General features: G+C 48.6%; 1 protein-coding gene across 1 annotated transcript in view; it reads left to right on the plus strand.

Annotated features, from left to right (window-relative positions):
• Nucleotides 1–15,456, plus strand: part of ACYP2 (acylphosphatase 2) — a 1,335,183-nt gene that overhangs the window by 572,578 nt on the left and 747,149 nt on the right. The gene's annotated exons all lie outside the window — the stretch shown is intronic.

Genomic DNA, 15,456 nt, shown 5'->3' on the forward strand with positions numbered 1-15,456 from the left:
ATCTATGAAAATGTTGTTTTTTGTATGGTTTTTAAGTTCAGATTTATACAAGATCCGTGGATATAACAATCTGAACATATGTTTTTAAGTGAAATAGAAACTGGTTTTTTTGTATTCCATGTAAAAAAATTGATGTAAAAAGGTAGAGGAGTGTGACAAAATAGCCTTGAAAATGTATATGTTGTTTACTGGTACGTCCCGGGGCCAGGTTGCGACTTTAACAAATCCAATCGCCATTTTGTTTTCCAGCTTGTCCTATGACCTGAAAAACAGAAAACTGGGGAGTCAACCTTTCTTCATGAATACCCATTGCATTCACTTACATTTAGTTTTATATTCACAAAAGTCACTTTCTCCCATCATTTTTACAATGGAGGTATTTTGACTGCAAACACTGTGGAATGGCTTACAAAGTTATAGTCCTGGAATTTTATGACTCCTTCTTTCAAAAATGTAACTGAAGTTCTGTAACTCAATAGGTGTTTAAAAAGGACATTGGGTAATTGCGAGTTGGGCGGTGGGCTTAAATATGGCAGTATTAAAATGTACCGCCACATTACCTCACAGCCCAGCTATGAGTTGGGCGGGAAATTGAAGGATTCAACTCCAGCTATGAGCTGGAGATAAATCCGCCGCCTTTCCGCCCATTTTCGGCAGAATTACTGCTGCAGTAATTCTGCCGAAAAAGCCCCATAGAGTCCAATGGACTCTGAAAAAATGGGGATTTACACTGCCGATGCCACTTGTAATCCAGCAATCATTACGCCGGACCAGGTGGCGGAAACAGTAATTCCGTTGGCCGTTATTCGAGTGGATTTACTGCCAGAATATCGCTGAACTCGTAATGGTCTGTTTATTGGAAAGTTAATTCAGTTTTTAAATGGAAAGGACTAATAAACTGCAGTTTTGAAGTACGTACAGTGGTTGTAGATCTTGCAGCCGTCCCTGATGAGGCAGCCGTTAAAACATCTTTCTGTGCCAGGAATCTGATTTTGGGTTGCTCATTTAGACAGCAGTGCCATGGCATTGCTGCATGATAAATAGCTGTTTGTATTGCATTTTTTAAGGCAATCAACATTGTGGGCCTCATCACGAGTTGGGCGATAATGCGGGCGCTAATAGCGCTGGCGCTATCTGCCCTACCACCAAACCCACAAGCGCTATTAGAGCCGGATCACGGGTTTGGCGGATTTGGAATTCCCCATTCCCCACTGAGCCCATTCGGGAATGCCCCATTCCCCATTGGGCTCAATGGGGAAATTTTGCGCTCATACCGCCGGTGGTTTTTTACTGCCGACGGTATGAGCGCGAATTTTCGGTGGATTTCCCTCCAGCTCAGAGCTGGGGAGAAGTCCGCCGAAGCCCTGATTTGGCGGACCCTTAAATCGGGCAGTAACAGCGCTACCGCCGGATTTAAGGGTTACAGCCAAACTCGTGATGAGGCCCTGTATGTTCAAAACGTCTACAGTATTTATCTGCAGGCATGTGACAGATAGAGTAAATGGGCCTCATTATGAGTTTACCTTTACCTCTGGATTACTGACCTGGAACTTGAGGTAAATCCTCTAGATTCTGAGATGGGGGGGTCATTACAAGTATGGCGGTAGGGGCTTAACGGCACCGTTAAGGATGGTGGTGCCGTTAAACCCCTACCGCCATATTCTGAGGTCCCTTAGCGGGTCCCAGCAGGAACGGCTGGTCTGACCAGCCGTTCTTTGCGGGACCCGTTAAGGGACCTTGGAGCTAATAACTCCAAGGAGCAATTTGCGGGCCCCGTTATTAGCGCGTTCCCCATTCCCATTGAGCCATATGGGGGCTCAAATGGGAATGGGAAATGGTTTACTGAATGGGGACTTACCGGGTCCGCATAGGTCGGAATGTCTCGGAAAGTCCCCATTTAGTGACACCGGACCCGGGTTTGGAGGCAGCCATGGCGCTAATTACTGCTGGTGGTAACTCTGCCGGCGGTAATTCCTCCCTTTTAGGGAATTAAAGTGCCCGAGACCCGTCCAGCCAAGTGCTGAGGGGGCTCTACTGTGCTTTCTGCCTCATTATGACTATTGTGTCAATGGTTAAACACGCAGCATTTCGGAATTTCCGACTGTTTTAACATTCCATATTATTATGGGGTTAGAAACCCATGAGCGATCAGAAGTGCCTACAAAATGTGGTGATTTTACCTCCACAAAAAGCAGCTTATTAGCCAATACGTTTTTACGGCATGCAGTAATACTGTATGTCGCCAACGCGACTCCAAAATGGGGAATAACTTATATGGTTTGCAGGAGTCTAAACTGTCAGGTATATTGCTGACAGTAAACCTATTTGGCGGTGTTCCTGAACGTTACACAGCCATATTCATAAGGAGGTTTTTCTCCTTCTAGCTCATGATGTTCCATAGTGCCTCATTTTCAAAGCGGTATTTTATATTGTTTGGTTGCATGATTTTTCAGAACTTGATGCAAGAACTACGCCAGTCGCCCGCAAGAATTGTTGGTAAATCATAGATCCTCGTTTCTGCCCACATATTCACTAAAAAAGGCTTAATAATCTGGCCTTTTGAAATAGAACACCACAGTAACTTTGCATTCGTAATACTCAGTTGCTTAATAATTAATTCAATATAATTTTATCAGTATGACTTACAGAACATATTCAGCATCATTACAGAATAAAACCGGCGGTAAACGCCAATTACTGCTGGCTTCAGGGAAATTCCCACAAATAGTTTCTAACAATAAACCCCACTTTACTGTGCCATACAGCCAGCAAAATTGTTTTACTACCAGTAATCAGGATTATGGAAGGAAATACAGCCGGACATTGGCTGTATTTACTGGACAAAATAAAACTGACGAAATGACTTCTGCACTGCAGGAGTACAGGCTGAGTAGTCGCACAACTGCCTATTCAGCCCCACACTATTACTCAACCAGAAGGGATTCACAATCAAAAATGTGAAACAAGCTGAGCCCGAAAGGTATGCCTCCTTCACCTTATGTAGTAGTGCAGGCCGAGGCCAGGCTATCTTCAGAGGTGGGGGGAGCCAAAAGCAGTAGCAACACAAACAACTTAACTACAAAGGTTCCAAAATAAAACCATGTCCACTCAAGTTTCCATCAAAATATAGACTTTTAATCACCAAAATAATGTCAAATTAGAAAACGCAAGAAAACCCTGCTGGACCCTGCAAAAGAAACACAAAGAAAGCCGACCTTAGTAAAATGGCACTCTTCAGTAGATGAGCAGGGGTTTTCAAGCAATAGACTGGCAATGTCACTGTTCAAGGATATGGGCATCATTATAGGTTTTCCGGCATCCTGCTGGTATTTCCGGTGGGATACCGGCAAACGGACCTACCGTTCCTGCTGCCTGATATCCCAGAATTTCTGGGAAATTACAGACTTCAAGTCGCTTTCTGAGGCGGTGAATTGGCATCTGGTCGTGGAACTGGGCACCTCAGTCCAACACATGGTGCGTTTCACAAGCAGTAATGACACGTGGCACAAAGAAGCTTGGGTAGGGTACGCAATGTCAGTCGTAGTGGCTCATAAGCAGTTTGATACGTGAATCAAGGCCCATTTCTGTTGCTTGACTTCTAAGTTCCTGGAAGTCGGAATCCATGGTCTCCAGGGACAAGGTGAGTCCTTGAGGACTGCGCTTCCAATTCAGAAAGTTGGCTGGCACATGCAGGGAGTACTCCACCTCCAGTGCAGAGTCCTGATTCCAGTGCCACAACCAGCAGAGAGTCAGGCCTTGGTTCACAGTTCACCTCTACTGTTCCATGGGGATGGTTAGGGAATAGAGTGGCAGTCCATGCCACTCACTTGCCCTGCCCACCACCTGTTTTCACACCTTCCAGCCAGCTACTTAAGGACTCCAGGCAGACAGCATTGAGGAGGCTGCTGGTCATGTGACCAGTCCCTGCTACTCAGTTGCCCTGCCCACCATCTGTTTTCGCGCCTTCTGGCCAGCTACTTGAGAACTACAGGCAACCAGGATTGAGGAGGCTGCTGGTCACATGACCCACATACTCGCTTTGCCCTGCCCCTTCCTTTCCTTTATTAACTCTTAGATCAAGGGCATCCGAACGGATGGACAGACAAAGAAAAGGGCAAATCCTATTTGGACCTGTTCGGACTGGGAGTAGACAGGACCAGAACCCCTGCTCCTCTAACATCAGTTAAGCTCAGTGAAATATGTGTTTTATTCCTCTCCCAAGAGCCCATCCCTAAAATAACCACGCCGCTCACCAGCATCACATTGGATACCGCATTGCAACAATCTCACTCACATCACCATAGAACCCATCAGCACTCCTTCACCCACAACTACAAGAAAACGGATGCTCGTCAATGTGCGCTCAGCAATCTATTTATCACAGCCATCGCCGACCTCATCACCACACATGACTTAGACGCCATCTTCATTACTGAGACCTGGATGACATCCGCCTCCACCCACATCCTAGATGTCTTCATCCCCAATGGCCACAGAATTCTACAACAAGACCTTCCAAGCAAGATCAGCGGAGGCCTCAACATCATTCACAAGGCATTATGGCCATGCACCCAACTGAGTGTCGCCACCAATGGCTCTTTCGAAAGTCTTTCCTGCCACTTCCCGCTCTCCCCAATGGAGAGTGTCACTTTTCACCTCATCTTCAAACCACCTAAGACCACCACCTTCTTCATCGAAGACTTCACAGACTTGGTCACACCATGCCTCTCACACTTGCAAGCAACATCTTCCTTTGCAACTCCAACATCCCTGGCAACCCAGTAACCAAGTCAATGAAAGAAGAACTCCACTGCCTACTCAGCACTCTGAACCTCACGCAGTACACAAAAGACCAAATTCACAGGAAAGTTAATATCCCCGACCTCATCATCAGTGCCCTGCCCACTCTCCATCACAGTGCTCCAATCCCACTTGACTGGTCAGACCATTTGGCAATCTCCTTTGACATTAGTCACATCACACCAGTCCAGCAAACCCATCTGAAACCCTGCAAACAAGCCTTCCAATCATTCAAGAACTTTTCAGTGGATGCTCTCACGAATAACCTCACCAAACTCCACTTCACATGGGCTGATTTACCTCTAACTAACCAGGACTGCGACTCGCTCCTCCAAGAACTCAAAACCACCCTCAAAACCAACATCAACCACCTTGCCCCAGTGAAACTACACACCCTCAAGCATAAACCTTCCGCCCCCTAGCACATTCAAGAACTCAACTTCAACAAACAAACCATCAGCAAATAAGAAAAGACTTGGCGAAAATCCTGCAGTGCAACCGACCTTGCCCTGGTCAAGGAACTGCGTGCTACACGGAGACTGCTGACTGGGTCGGACTGGGACAAGAAATAGGCCCAGACACCCAAAAAAGGTGTCCCACCCCTCGCCTCAAAAAAGTGGCCCACCCCTCATGACCCTTGACCTCTGATGACATCACCGGGAGTGATGTCATTTGAACCCACCCCAAAGTGACATCCCAGGGAAGCGATGAAACGCAACCTTTCACCCCTTGACAAAACAGGAAGTGGCATCAAATAGCATTGTTCCTAAGTACACTACGAAAAATATGGTTATGTTTTCACTAATGTGATATACATTTCATACAAGAATGGATCACCATATGTATCATTAATATCTGTGTGTGTAAATCCCTATTGTCAAATTACTGTGAATGCAAGCAGACATCCAAGGCCAAATGATAATATGTTATTGTATAGCACTTACGCTTAAGCTCTTTTTTATAGAACAAATATGCATACAATATCACCCAACCTGTGTTGGTATTCTTTTATCGACCTAAGAAGGATGCAAGGCTGTGATGGCCTTGCTGGGATTCAAAACTGCAGGTCACACACATATCTCAGCAGCGAGCGTTCTGAGCTATCATATTGGCTATAGTACAATGAGCAATTATCCTATAGTGGATACCATTAAACTGGTAACAGAGATTTAACAGCAGACCAGTTAAGTTCATCTGCAGGTCTGGTGCAAAGTTGGTCGCATGTCAAGCCTGCATGCATCTACTTTCAGGCTTCAGAGGTTGGCAAAATAGTGAAATCAGTGCAGTAACACGACATCCCATACTCTGAGCACTCGTTACCTCATACATGCAAACAAACATCCTGAACAGCATGCCAGGGAGATGGGAAAGATAGGCACATTACAACAAAGCATTCATTGTGGCACAATGAAGTCAAGGGCCACTTGATGTGCTATGGTCAAATATTTCTACACTGTACAGAAGCTTTTAGGCCCAAGAATTTTGTCAAGTGACCGAGGACACCGAGATGGAATGTCTTGTGATGATCGTAACAGAGACAACGGCAGAAAAAAAAACATGTCATTACTGCAACTTGCGAAAGGCAAAATACATAGTCCAAAAAGGATGCTTATTCTACTTTAAAATTGGTATTTTGTCACTAATATCACTAATACATATTTATCACTAATACAACAGCACAGCCACTCCAGAGTGGCCCCTCAACTTTGCATGCTCTGGGGGGGCGTGGCCAGCATGCGAGCACAGAGGTTGTGAACCTCGTGAGCTCCGCTGGCCGCCGATGATATCCTGGCAATTTGCGGTACGTTTCCAGCTGCCTTTTCACCTACAGAAATGTGAATGTCCGCATTGACATTCCTTCCACAGTTAATCAGCGGACAAGGTGTTACACGGCCACGAAGAACGAGGCTGCCCAAGATGGCCAACGCGTCAGAACAGAGGAGCTGATGATTGAAGGACGCGACCTTGACAACGGTCACCCACCTAGAGCCCCCCGCACCGCATGGCAAGACTGGGACGCAGCCTGGGTCGCCTTGACCACGGGAGCCAGCAAGCCCTCCCAAGGTGCTCGGACTGCGCTGGGTGCACGCTGGCCACAGTGGGGACCCGAGATGCTGGAGCAGATGCCGTACAGCCTGCCCATACCGGCAAGTAATGCAAGCTGCCACGCGGCCGCCCAGTGGCCCAACAAACCTCTTGTGGACCCTCCGGGGAGAAGGAACAGGGAAGGATCCCAAACAGCAGACCGTGCTCGAAGGCAGCCATAAAGACCATGCCCTCTGGTGCTGCAGGACTGGGTTGTGAGAGCCAGATCTCTGGAGCGTAGGCCCTGAAACTGGATGCCTGCAGCCGCTACAATGCTGGAAAGCACGCTGAAAGGTGCTAAAAGGAGCAAAGCAACACTGAGGCCAGCCACCCTCCAGGACTCATCCCCTGATGTGACCCAGTGACACCAAAAGCTGCGGTAGGTGTACTTGGGACCGCAGGACACCGCCCCATGGCTAGCAGGTGAGGGGGATAACTCCATATAGAATTTGCACTGAAGGGAGTGCCCTAGAACCCACCAACGCATCCAAGTGGCACAGAGGCACGGGGTCGCACTCCGGATATACACCACCCTGAAATTTAACAGCACACCTCGCAGGAGCACACCGCACAAGGACAATCCACTATCCGGCCACTGCCAACTGGGCATGCTCACCCAGCTGTGATATTAGACATCCTGGTCTAAAGCCCCAGTTCTGCACACTCCTTAACCTGCCAGTGGATAGCACAATGGACAACGCTATAGCAAGGGAAAGCCCAAAGCAACACAGGTTGTGGCACCTCTCTACCGAGCACTACTGAGAGGTTGGAAAGATCCACAACTGCCCTGGGGCTTCACCCCCGTAATGCAATCGACGAATGGCATTTGATTATCGCAGAGGGACCACTACGACACTGGAGCCTGTAGGTAACCCAGTGGTGCAGGTGACGCATTCTGTACCCCTCTCATCCATACCACACCATACCTGGTGCACCACCTTATGTGAAGATGGGCAAGGATAACCACCACACAGAGCACTATGGACCAGTATGCCACGAGTTCCTCTGTCACAACTCCTGATGTGGGGACGCAACAGACTCCGGCACCACCAGATGACTCCCTGACACTGAAGGACGTGATTGCGGCCATCGGCAACTCCCACTCCTCGATGGAGAAAAAGATGGACGGTATTTCGGCCGAGGTATCCTTCTTCCGTCACGATCTCCAAAAACTCTTGGCTCGCACTGGAGATGTAGAAAATCGTGTGTCTGGAATGGAGGACTCCTGATGCAGGGATACAACAGACCCCGGCACCACCAGATGTCTCCCTGACACTGAAGGACGTGATGGCGGCCATCAGCAACTCCCGCTCCTCGATGGAGAAAAAGATGGACGGTATTTCGGCCAGGGTGTCCTTCCTCCGTCACAATCTCCAAAAACTCTCGGTTCGCACTGGAGATGTAGAAAATCTTGTGTCCTGAATCGAGGACTCCTGATGCAGGGATGCAATAGACCCCGGCACCACCAGATGTCTCCCTGACACTGAAGGATGTGATGGCGGCCATCGGCAACTCGCGCTCCTCGATGGAGAAAAAGATGGACAGTATTTCAGCTGAGGTGTCCTTCCACCGTCACGATCTCCAAAAACTCTCGGCTCGCACTGGAGAGGTAGAAAATCGTGTGTCTGGAATGGAGGACAGCCTTAGTGGGGTGCAGCAACAACTATCACAGGCACTACTGTGCCTGAAAACGCTGGAAGCACGTGTGGACGAGAGTGAGGGCCGATCGCGCAGGAGCAATATCCACATACTGGGCCTTCCAGAAAACACAGAGGGGCCCAGTATGGAGCTCTTCTTGGAACAATGTTTAGCAGATCTTTTTGCGCCTAAAACCCTCTCAAAGTTATTCACCATCGAGCGGGCCCACAAGATCCCAGCGGGCAAACCAATCCCTGGATCGTCTCCGAGAACGGTTATTGCCAAATTTTTGAATTACAGTGACAGGGATGCAATATTACAGATGGCCTGGACAAAGGGGTCGATCACGTACAACGGCAGTCAGATTGTCTTTTTCCCAGACTACACCCGAAAGGCTCAACGGGCCAGACAGTCGTTTGAGCACCTCAAGAGGAAGCTGCACTCGATGAATGTGAAATATGGGCTACTATTCCCGGCCCACCTCAGGATACAACACCAGGGCACCACCATCCATTTTACTGACCTGCAAGAAGCTTGGAAATGGGCTGAAACTCATATTGATGGAGACTGGTCAGTGCCAGACCCTGGGATCAGACCACAGAACAGACCCGCGTCAGGAGAGACCCCAAGACAGCCCATTCCACAGGAAATGCCGGAGCCAGAAAGAAACGCGGAACAGTGAGGCCATTTAAACATAAAAGGTTACTGAAGCACGGCAACTATTTAATAGTCGAACCAGGGTGGGTCACCATCCCACCTGCCACACCAATGCCTTACCCGCCTCTAAACTCTGTCGGCGTCCAAGCTGGCTGCCAATAAACCCCCCGGCACCTCTGCCAGGAGAGGAAGTACCGGGTGTGACTGAATTATGAGAGTTTACTTAGTTATTTAACGCTGTAGCGCTAGTTCCCCAGCGCCAGCATGTTCGGGCGACAGATACTTCAGGTTGGGGTGGAGTATGGGGGGTAAAGGGAAATATTTATAGACACATTCACAGGGAAGTTACACCAGTTTTATTGCCACTCATTAGGCCGCCACTCGCTTTTTCCTGGGTACATTCAATGTTGCTCTATGTGACCGCTATGTCTCCAATTGCAAACGCACCAAACACTCATCACGCTTGCCACCACATCCTTCATAACAGAACTCTCAACACAGATCACTACTGACCATACGATGGCTGTACAAAACCCACTAACAACTGTAGACAGCCTCAAACCACTTAAATTCCCCACTTGGAATGTAAATGGCATGGGATCGAGCATTAAACAACGCCTTATTGTTCAATTCCTGAACAGGCATTCCCCCGACGCGGCCCTCCTCACTGAAGCCCACTTGGCAGGCTTGACCTGCCAGTTTTTCCGTAGAACTAATTACCGTCTGGCTTTCCACGCGGGTACACTGTGGGATCCCGGGGTGTCCTGATACTCCTACATAAGCGACTCCCATTCGAGCTGAGTGCGGTGGAGCAGGATCCCAGCGGCTGGTTTGTGTTGGTGCGAGGCACGCTTTGGGGGGAAACACTAGCTATACTAGCAATATACTCCCCGCCCGGATTAGGGGAAGGGCTGCTGGGAGAAGTGACCACCATACTGGCGCATCACCAGCCATATTTGTGGATCCTGGGGGGGATTTCAACGACTTGCTATGCAACACTCGCGACCAAACTCACATTCGAAATCGCAACCCCAACATACCTACTAGGGTAGCTACCTTTACATCCGCGCTAGGCCTGTGTGACATATGGAGGGAACTCCACCCTGCAGATCAAGGCTTCTCCTTCCACTCAGGAGCCCACGCGTCCCTTTCCAGGATAGACTACTTGTTCTCCCAACTTCCGAGGCATGTAGAGTTATTAACGCAGAACTGCTCCCCCGAGGTATCTCAGATCACTCTCCCCTGGAGATGGCGATTCGCACGAGTCGGCCACGGCCCCCCACGACGTGGCAACTGAACAACTATTATCTGGATCTTCCCGAATTTGTAGAGTTTATCATTGAGAAATCTGATGAATATTTCGAAATAAACGCAGGCACTGTAGAGGACCCAGTCATACTATGGGAGGCACACAAGGCGGTGCTCAGAGGGGAGATGATCGCCTGGACGAGTAACAGAAGGAAAGAACACCACAGGAAAGTGATTGAGGCAGAGGGGGAGGTGGATAAATGGGAAACCAGGTATATATTAGATGCCTCCCCAGAGACACAGCGCTCTCTGATAAAGGCCAGGGAATCCCTTCATAATACGGCACTAGACAATGCAAAACAGGCGCATAGGGAATCAAGGACTAGACTCTACGAATGGGGTGATAAGGCGGGCAAGTTGCTGGCCTGGTTTTAGAAATGTGAGGAGGGGCACAGATATGTCAGGCAGATTGTTGACAGTGGGAACAGATCGGGCCAAACAGATATAGCAGAGGCATTTGCTGAATTCTATGCTGACCTGTACAGGGCTCCAGTTGCCCCAACAGACCCATCCCACCTGGACGAAATTGTGATCCCACAATTATCGGAGCAGCAAAGAACAAATTTCGATAGAGACCTAGAGGAAACCGAGATAGCAGAGGCCATAGCCCAGTTACAATCCGGGAAGACGCCGGGTCACCAATCCCGGTTGAGACGACGTGGAAGAGACTGGGCAGCGACAAGATGGCAAAACCCCGCCATAAAATGTTCCTCGCATCCAAAGAGCAGGGCACTCACCCCATGGACCTTTACAAGGGCCAGCATCGTGGTAATCCCTAAACAGAGAGAAAAAAAAATCATGCTCATCAAACAGACAGATATCACTTATTAACGGCAAAGAAAAAATTCTTGCTAAAGTATTAGCCACCAGGCTGCAATCGGTCATATCCTCTTTGGTTCATCCTGACCAGTGCGGCTTCATGCCGCATGGGTCGACTAGAATGAATCTACGCCAACTCCACTTATTACTAGAACGCGCCCCAATTCTCGAACCGCCACTCGCTCTTCTGGCAATCGATTTCGAGAAGGCGTTTGACTAAGTGACATGGGTAAGTCTGTGGGTGACGATGCAACGCATGGGGATTGGAGAAACCTTTATTAAATGAGGGACCACAAGCGGAGGTCAGGTTAAATGGCTGGTCCTCCAGAACCTTCCCATTAGGCAGGGGCACAAGGCAAGGATGCCCGCTATCCCCCCTCCTCTTTGCGTTGGCAATCGAACCACTGGCACAATGGCTTCGACAGGTCACCACATGGTGTGGGTTCTGATGGCCGGAAGGACAAGAAGATAAGGTCTCCATCCATGTGGACGACCTGTTACTCTATTTGAGCGACCCAAACCATGCAGGCCCGATAGTGACCCGGATGTTGACAGCCTTTGGGGCCTTTAGCGGTCTAAAAGTAAACTGGGGCAAATCGGTGCTCTTTATGGTTAAAGGAGGAGACTGGGCAATTCCACAGGATGTCCCCTATCGCGTGGAGAGGGAGGGCTTTCGCTATTTGGCATATGGATCTCTGGGAACCTCTCGGCCCACGTGTCCCGTAACTTGCACCCATTAACAGATCGCTTCGCTGAAGATATGAAGCACTGGATGCTTCTCCCCCTCACGATAATGGGTAGAGCAGCGCTTTTCAAGATGCTGGCACTTCCACGTTTTGTATACGTGCTGCAGAACGCCCCACATGTAATACCAGACACAGAATTCGTCCGAGTGGAACGCCTCCTTAGGAAACTGATATGGAAAGACGGGCAATCCTGTATCGCGTTAACACTACAGAGGTCCATTTGGGAAGGGGGCATTGGTGTACCACACCTCTGGTCCTATTATTGGGCCGTCCAACTACAAGTGGTCAACAACCTGCTTCATGGAGACCAGGAACTCCCACATATAAGGGCGGGGATGTCCGTCGAACAGGACACCCCGCCACTCGCCACACTATACCAGAACCTTCCTAGAACCCCTCTGCAAATTATTTCCGCACATATCGCAGTCATCTGGAGGCAGGCACATACACACATAGGCTGGGGGAATAGACTAACTTTAGTGCAACCGCTATGACACAACTACATGCTCACTGAAGTGCAGAAACTTGCCATAAGGACCCAGTGGGTGGAGGCAGGGATAACCACAGTCGGGATGTAATGACAGATGGTTCCATTCTCCCATTTGAGACGCTGCAACAAAAATTCGGAATTCCCGAGAATGAGCGTTACCATTATTTGCAATTCAGGCACGCCCTCAATGGTCACAGGCAGGCACTCACAGACGCACCAGAATGCTCCCCCCTGGAACGCAACCTACTTCCACAACACATTCCCACTAAAGTCACGTCAATCTTATACAAAGCCATAAATGCATTTGCTACACTGGAACTGGCCAGCCTTAAGACCAAGTGGGAAAGGGATGTAGGCACCATAGAACCAGAGGACTGGATCCAAGTACTTATGCACCCACGTAAGATCGCCATAGACTCCAAAATCTGATTGGTACAACTCAAGATATTGTACCGAGTCTATTACCCCCGAGTTGCCCTGTTCGGATGGGGTAAGGCCTCTGATCCCAACTGTTTGAGGTGCCGGGGAGAGGAGGGTACCTTCTTCCATTTGCTCTGGGAATGTCCCCGGATAAAAACCTTCTGGACGCAATGCTGTCAAAGACTGTCGGGGGTCCTCGGCCGCACAGTGGCATTGGAACATGCGAAGCTGCTGTTTGGGGCCCAGATTAAAACGACTCGAATAAGTGTTTTTTTCCTGTCTAACGCAATAGGTTTAATAAAGCGTGATATAACACAAAAATGGGGATCCCTGGACTGTCCAACCCTAGCCCAATGGTCCGCCGAAATTGAAACCTGCGCAGCGAAAGAACACAAAATATATACCACACGGGGGTGCACAGCTAAAGCTGCCAAGATCTGGGGGAAGTGGGAAGAGGGTGTGAACTGAGATCTAGTGTGTTGAAGCGGAAGGATGAAAGGGAGAGTATTCAATAATGAATGTAGCGTTTGGTCACACAGCTGCGGAGACAGAACGAAGAACGAAACGGCACAACTAAACCATACAGACCTGACAAGGCGGCAGGAGGCGGCGGGGGGGGGGGTGTTTGTATTTTGTTCATTGTTACTAAAAGCAATAACATGTGAGATTAAAAAAAAATGTGCATGCTGCAGCAGCATGTGAATGATGCATGCATCATAATTTATGATGCACACATCATGCATGCAAATCAATCATCAAAGCAAGGTAACGTGTTACCTTGCTTTGATGAATTATGCTGTTGCAGGTGTTTTTTTTCTTTAAAAAATGTAATTTCTTTTCTCACATTTTTTTTTTCAAACCGGCCAAGGTGTGGGCAGAAACCGGCCCCCACACCCCAGGGATGATTTTGGACTGATCACAGGCCGAGGGGACAATCCGACCCTGACAGCTGATCACCACTTCCAAGGCCAACTTTTACCAAAATACCAATGCAAGGCCAAAAATGAAAGCAGAGCCCTCTTCAAAGCTATGAAGCACTGCATCAACCCTCTACCCGACCTTCCCATACTGCACTCCATCGAGAAAGCCACTGCCAACAACTCTTTCTTCATCGATAAGATCTGCATGATCAGCCAACACATAGACACCAATTCTACAACTGACAGCACACTACACATCGCATCTCGCAAAACTACAACCACATGGACAACTTTCAAGACACTCACTATGGAACACCTCACTGCCATTTCAGCATCCCTTAAGGACACATAAGCGGGCAACATCTTTCCTGCCTCTGAACTCAAGACACTTCCGACTGTAGCACTCCTCCCTTACCTGACAATCATCAACAGTTCTTTAACTCAAGGCATCTTCTCCTCGAACCTCAAGACCGGACAAATCCTCCTGCCTTTCAAGAAACCAATACTGAACTATGATGACCCCAGAAATGTCTGTCCCATTACCCATCTTCCCTTCCTAGGTAAGATCCTTGAAAAAGCAATAGCCACATAACTCCTCCAACACATCAGAGCCAACAATCTCCTTCAGTCCTACTAACCTGGCTTTAGAACCTGATGAAGCACAGAAATGGCTACCATCAAGGTGATCAACGATGCCCTTAAAATCCTTGATAATGGCCATCCTTGCCTCCTGGTTCTCCTTGATCTCTCAGCAGCATTTCACATAGTAGACCACCAGACACTCACCGACAATATTCATCACTGCATGGGGATCAGTAAGCTTGTCCTGAGCTGGTTCAAATCATACCTTGCTAATCGCCACCAGTTTGTGCAAATGGATTCCTCCGTATCACTAAATCTTCTGATGTACTGTGGTGTCCCGCAGGGATCCATCCTCTCCCCTGTGATCTTTAATTTGTACATGGAGCACTTGGAACCCTCCTTGATCCATGCAACATTCACATCCACCAATACCAGATGACACGCAGCTCTACCTCAAGATATCCTCCATCAAAGACATCCACAGGCTCAAGGCCTGCCTCTCATTGATCCAGTCGTGGATGTCCAGTGCTTACCTGATCTCAACCCCTCCAAGTTTGAATTTGTACTGCTGACCAATAACACCAAACATCCACCCCTGGCTCTCTGCTATGCACCTCGAGGGCTTTGGACCCGAGCTGGCCAACTATGCCTAATCCCTTGGGTTCAACATCGACAGATACCTCTCCTTTAAACTACACATAGCAAGGAAGACACAAATGGCTTGGTACCAACTTCCTCTCCTGTGAAAAATCAAGCCCTTCATCTCAGAAAACAACTTCAGATCTGCTGTCCAAGCTTTGGTCCTCTCCCACCTGAATTGTAGCAATTCTCTCTCTCTCTCTCTCTCTCTCTCTCTCTCTCTCTCTCTCTCTCTCTCTCTCTCTCTCTCTCTCTCTCTCTCTCTCTCTCTCTCTCTCTCTCTCTCTCTCTCTCTCTCTCTCTCTCTCTCTCTCTCTCTCTCTCTCTCTCTCTCTCTCTCTCTCTCTCTCTC

The sequence above is a fragment of the Ambystoma mexicanum genome, chromosome 4q, assembly GCF_040938575.1.
Source record: "Ambystoma mexicanum isolate Mex_15411 chromosome 4q, UKY_AmexF1_1, whole genome shotgun sequence".
In the NCBI taxonomy this organism is placed as follows: Eukaryota; Metazoa; Chordata; class Amphibia; order Caudata; family Ambystomatidae; genus Ambystoma; species Ambystoma mexicanum.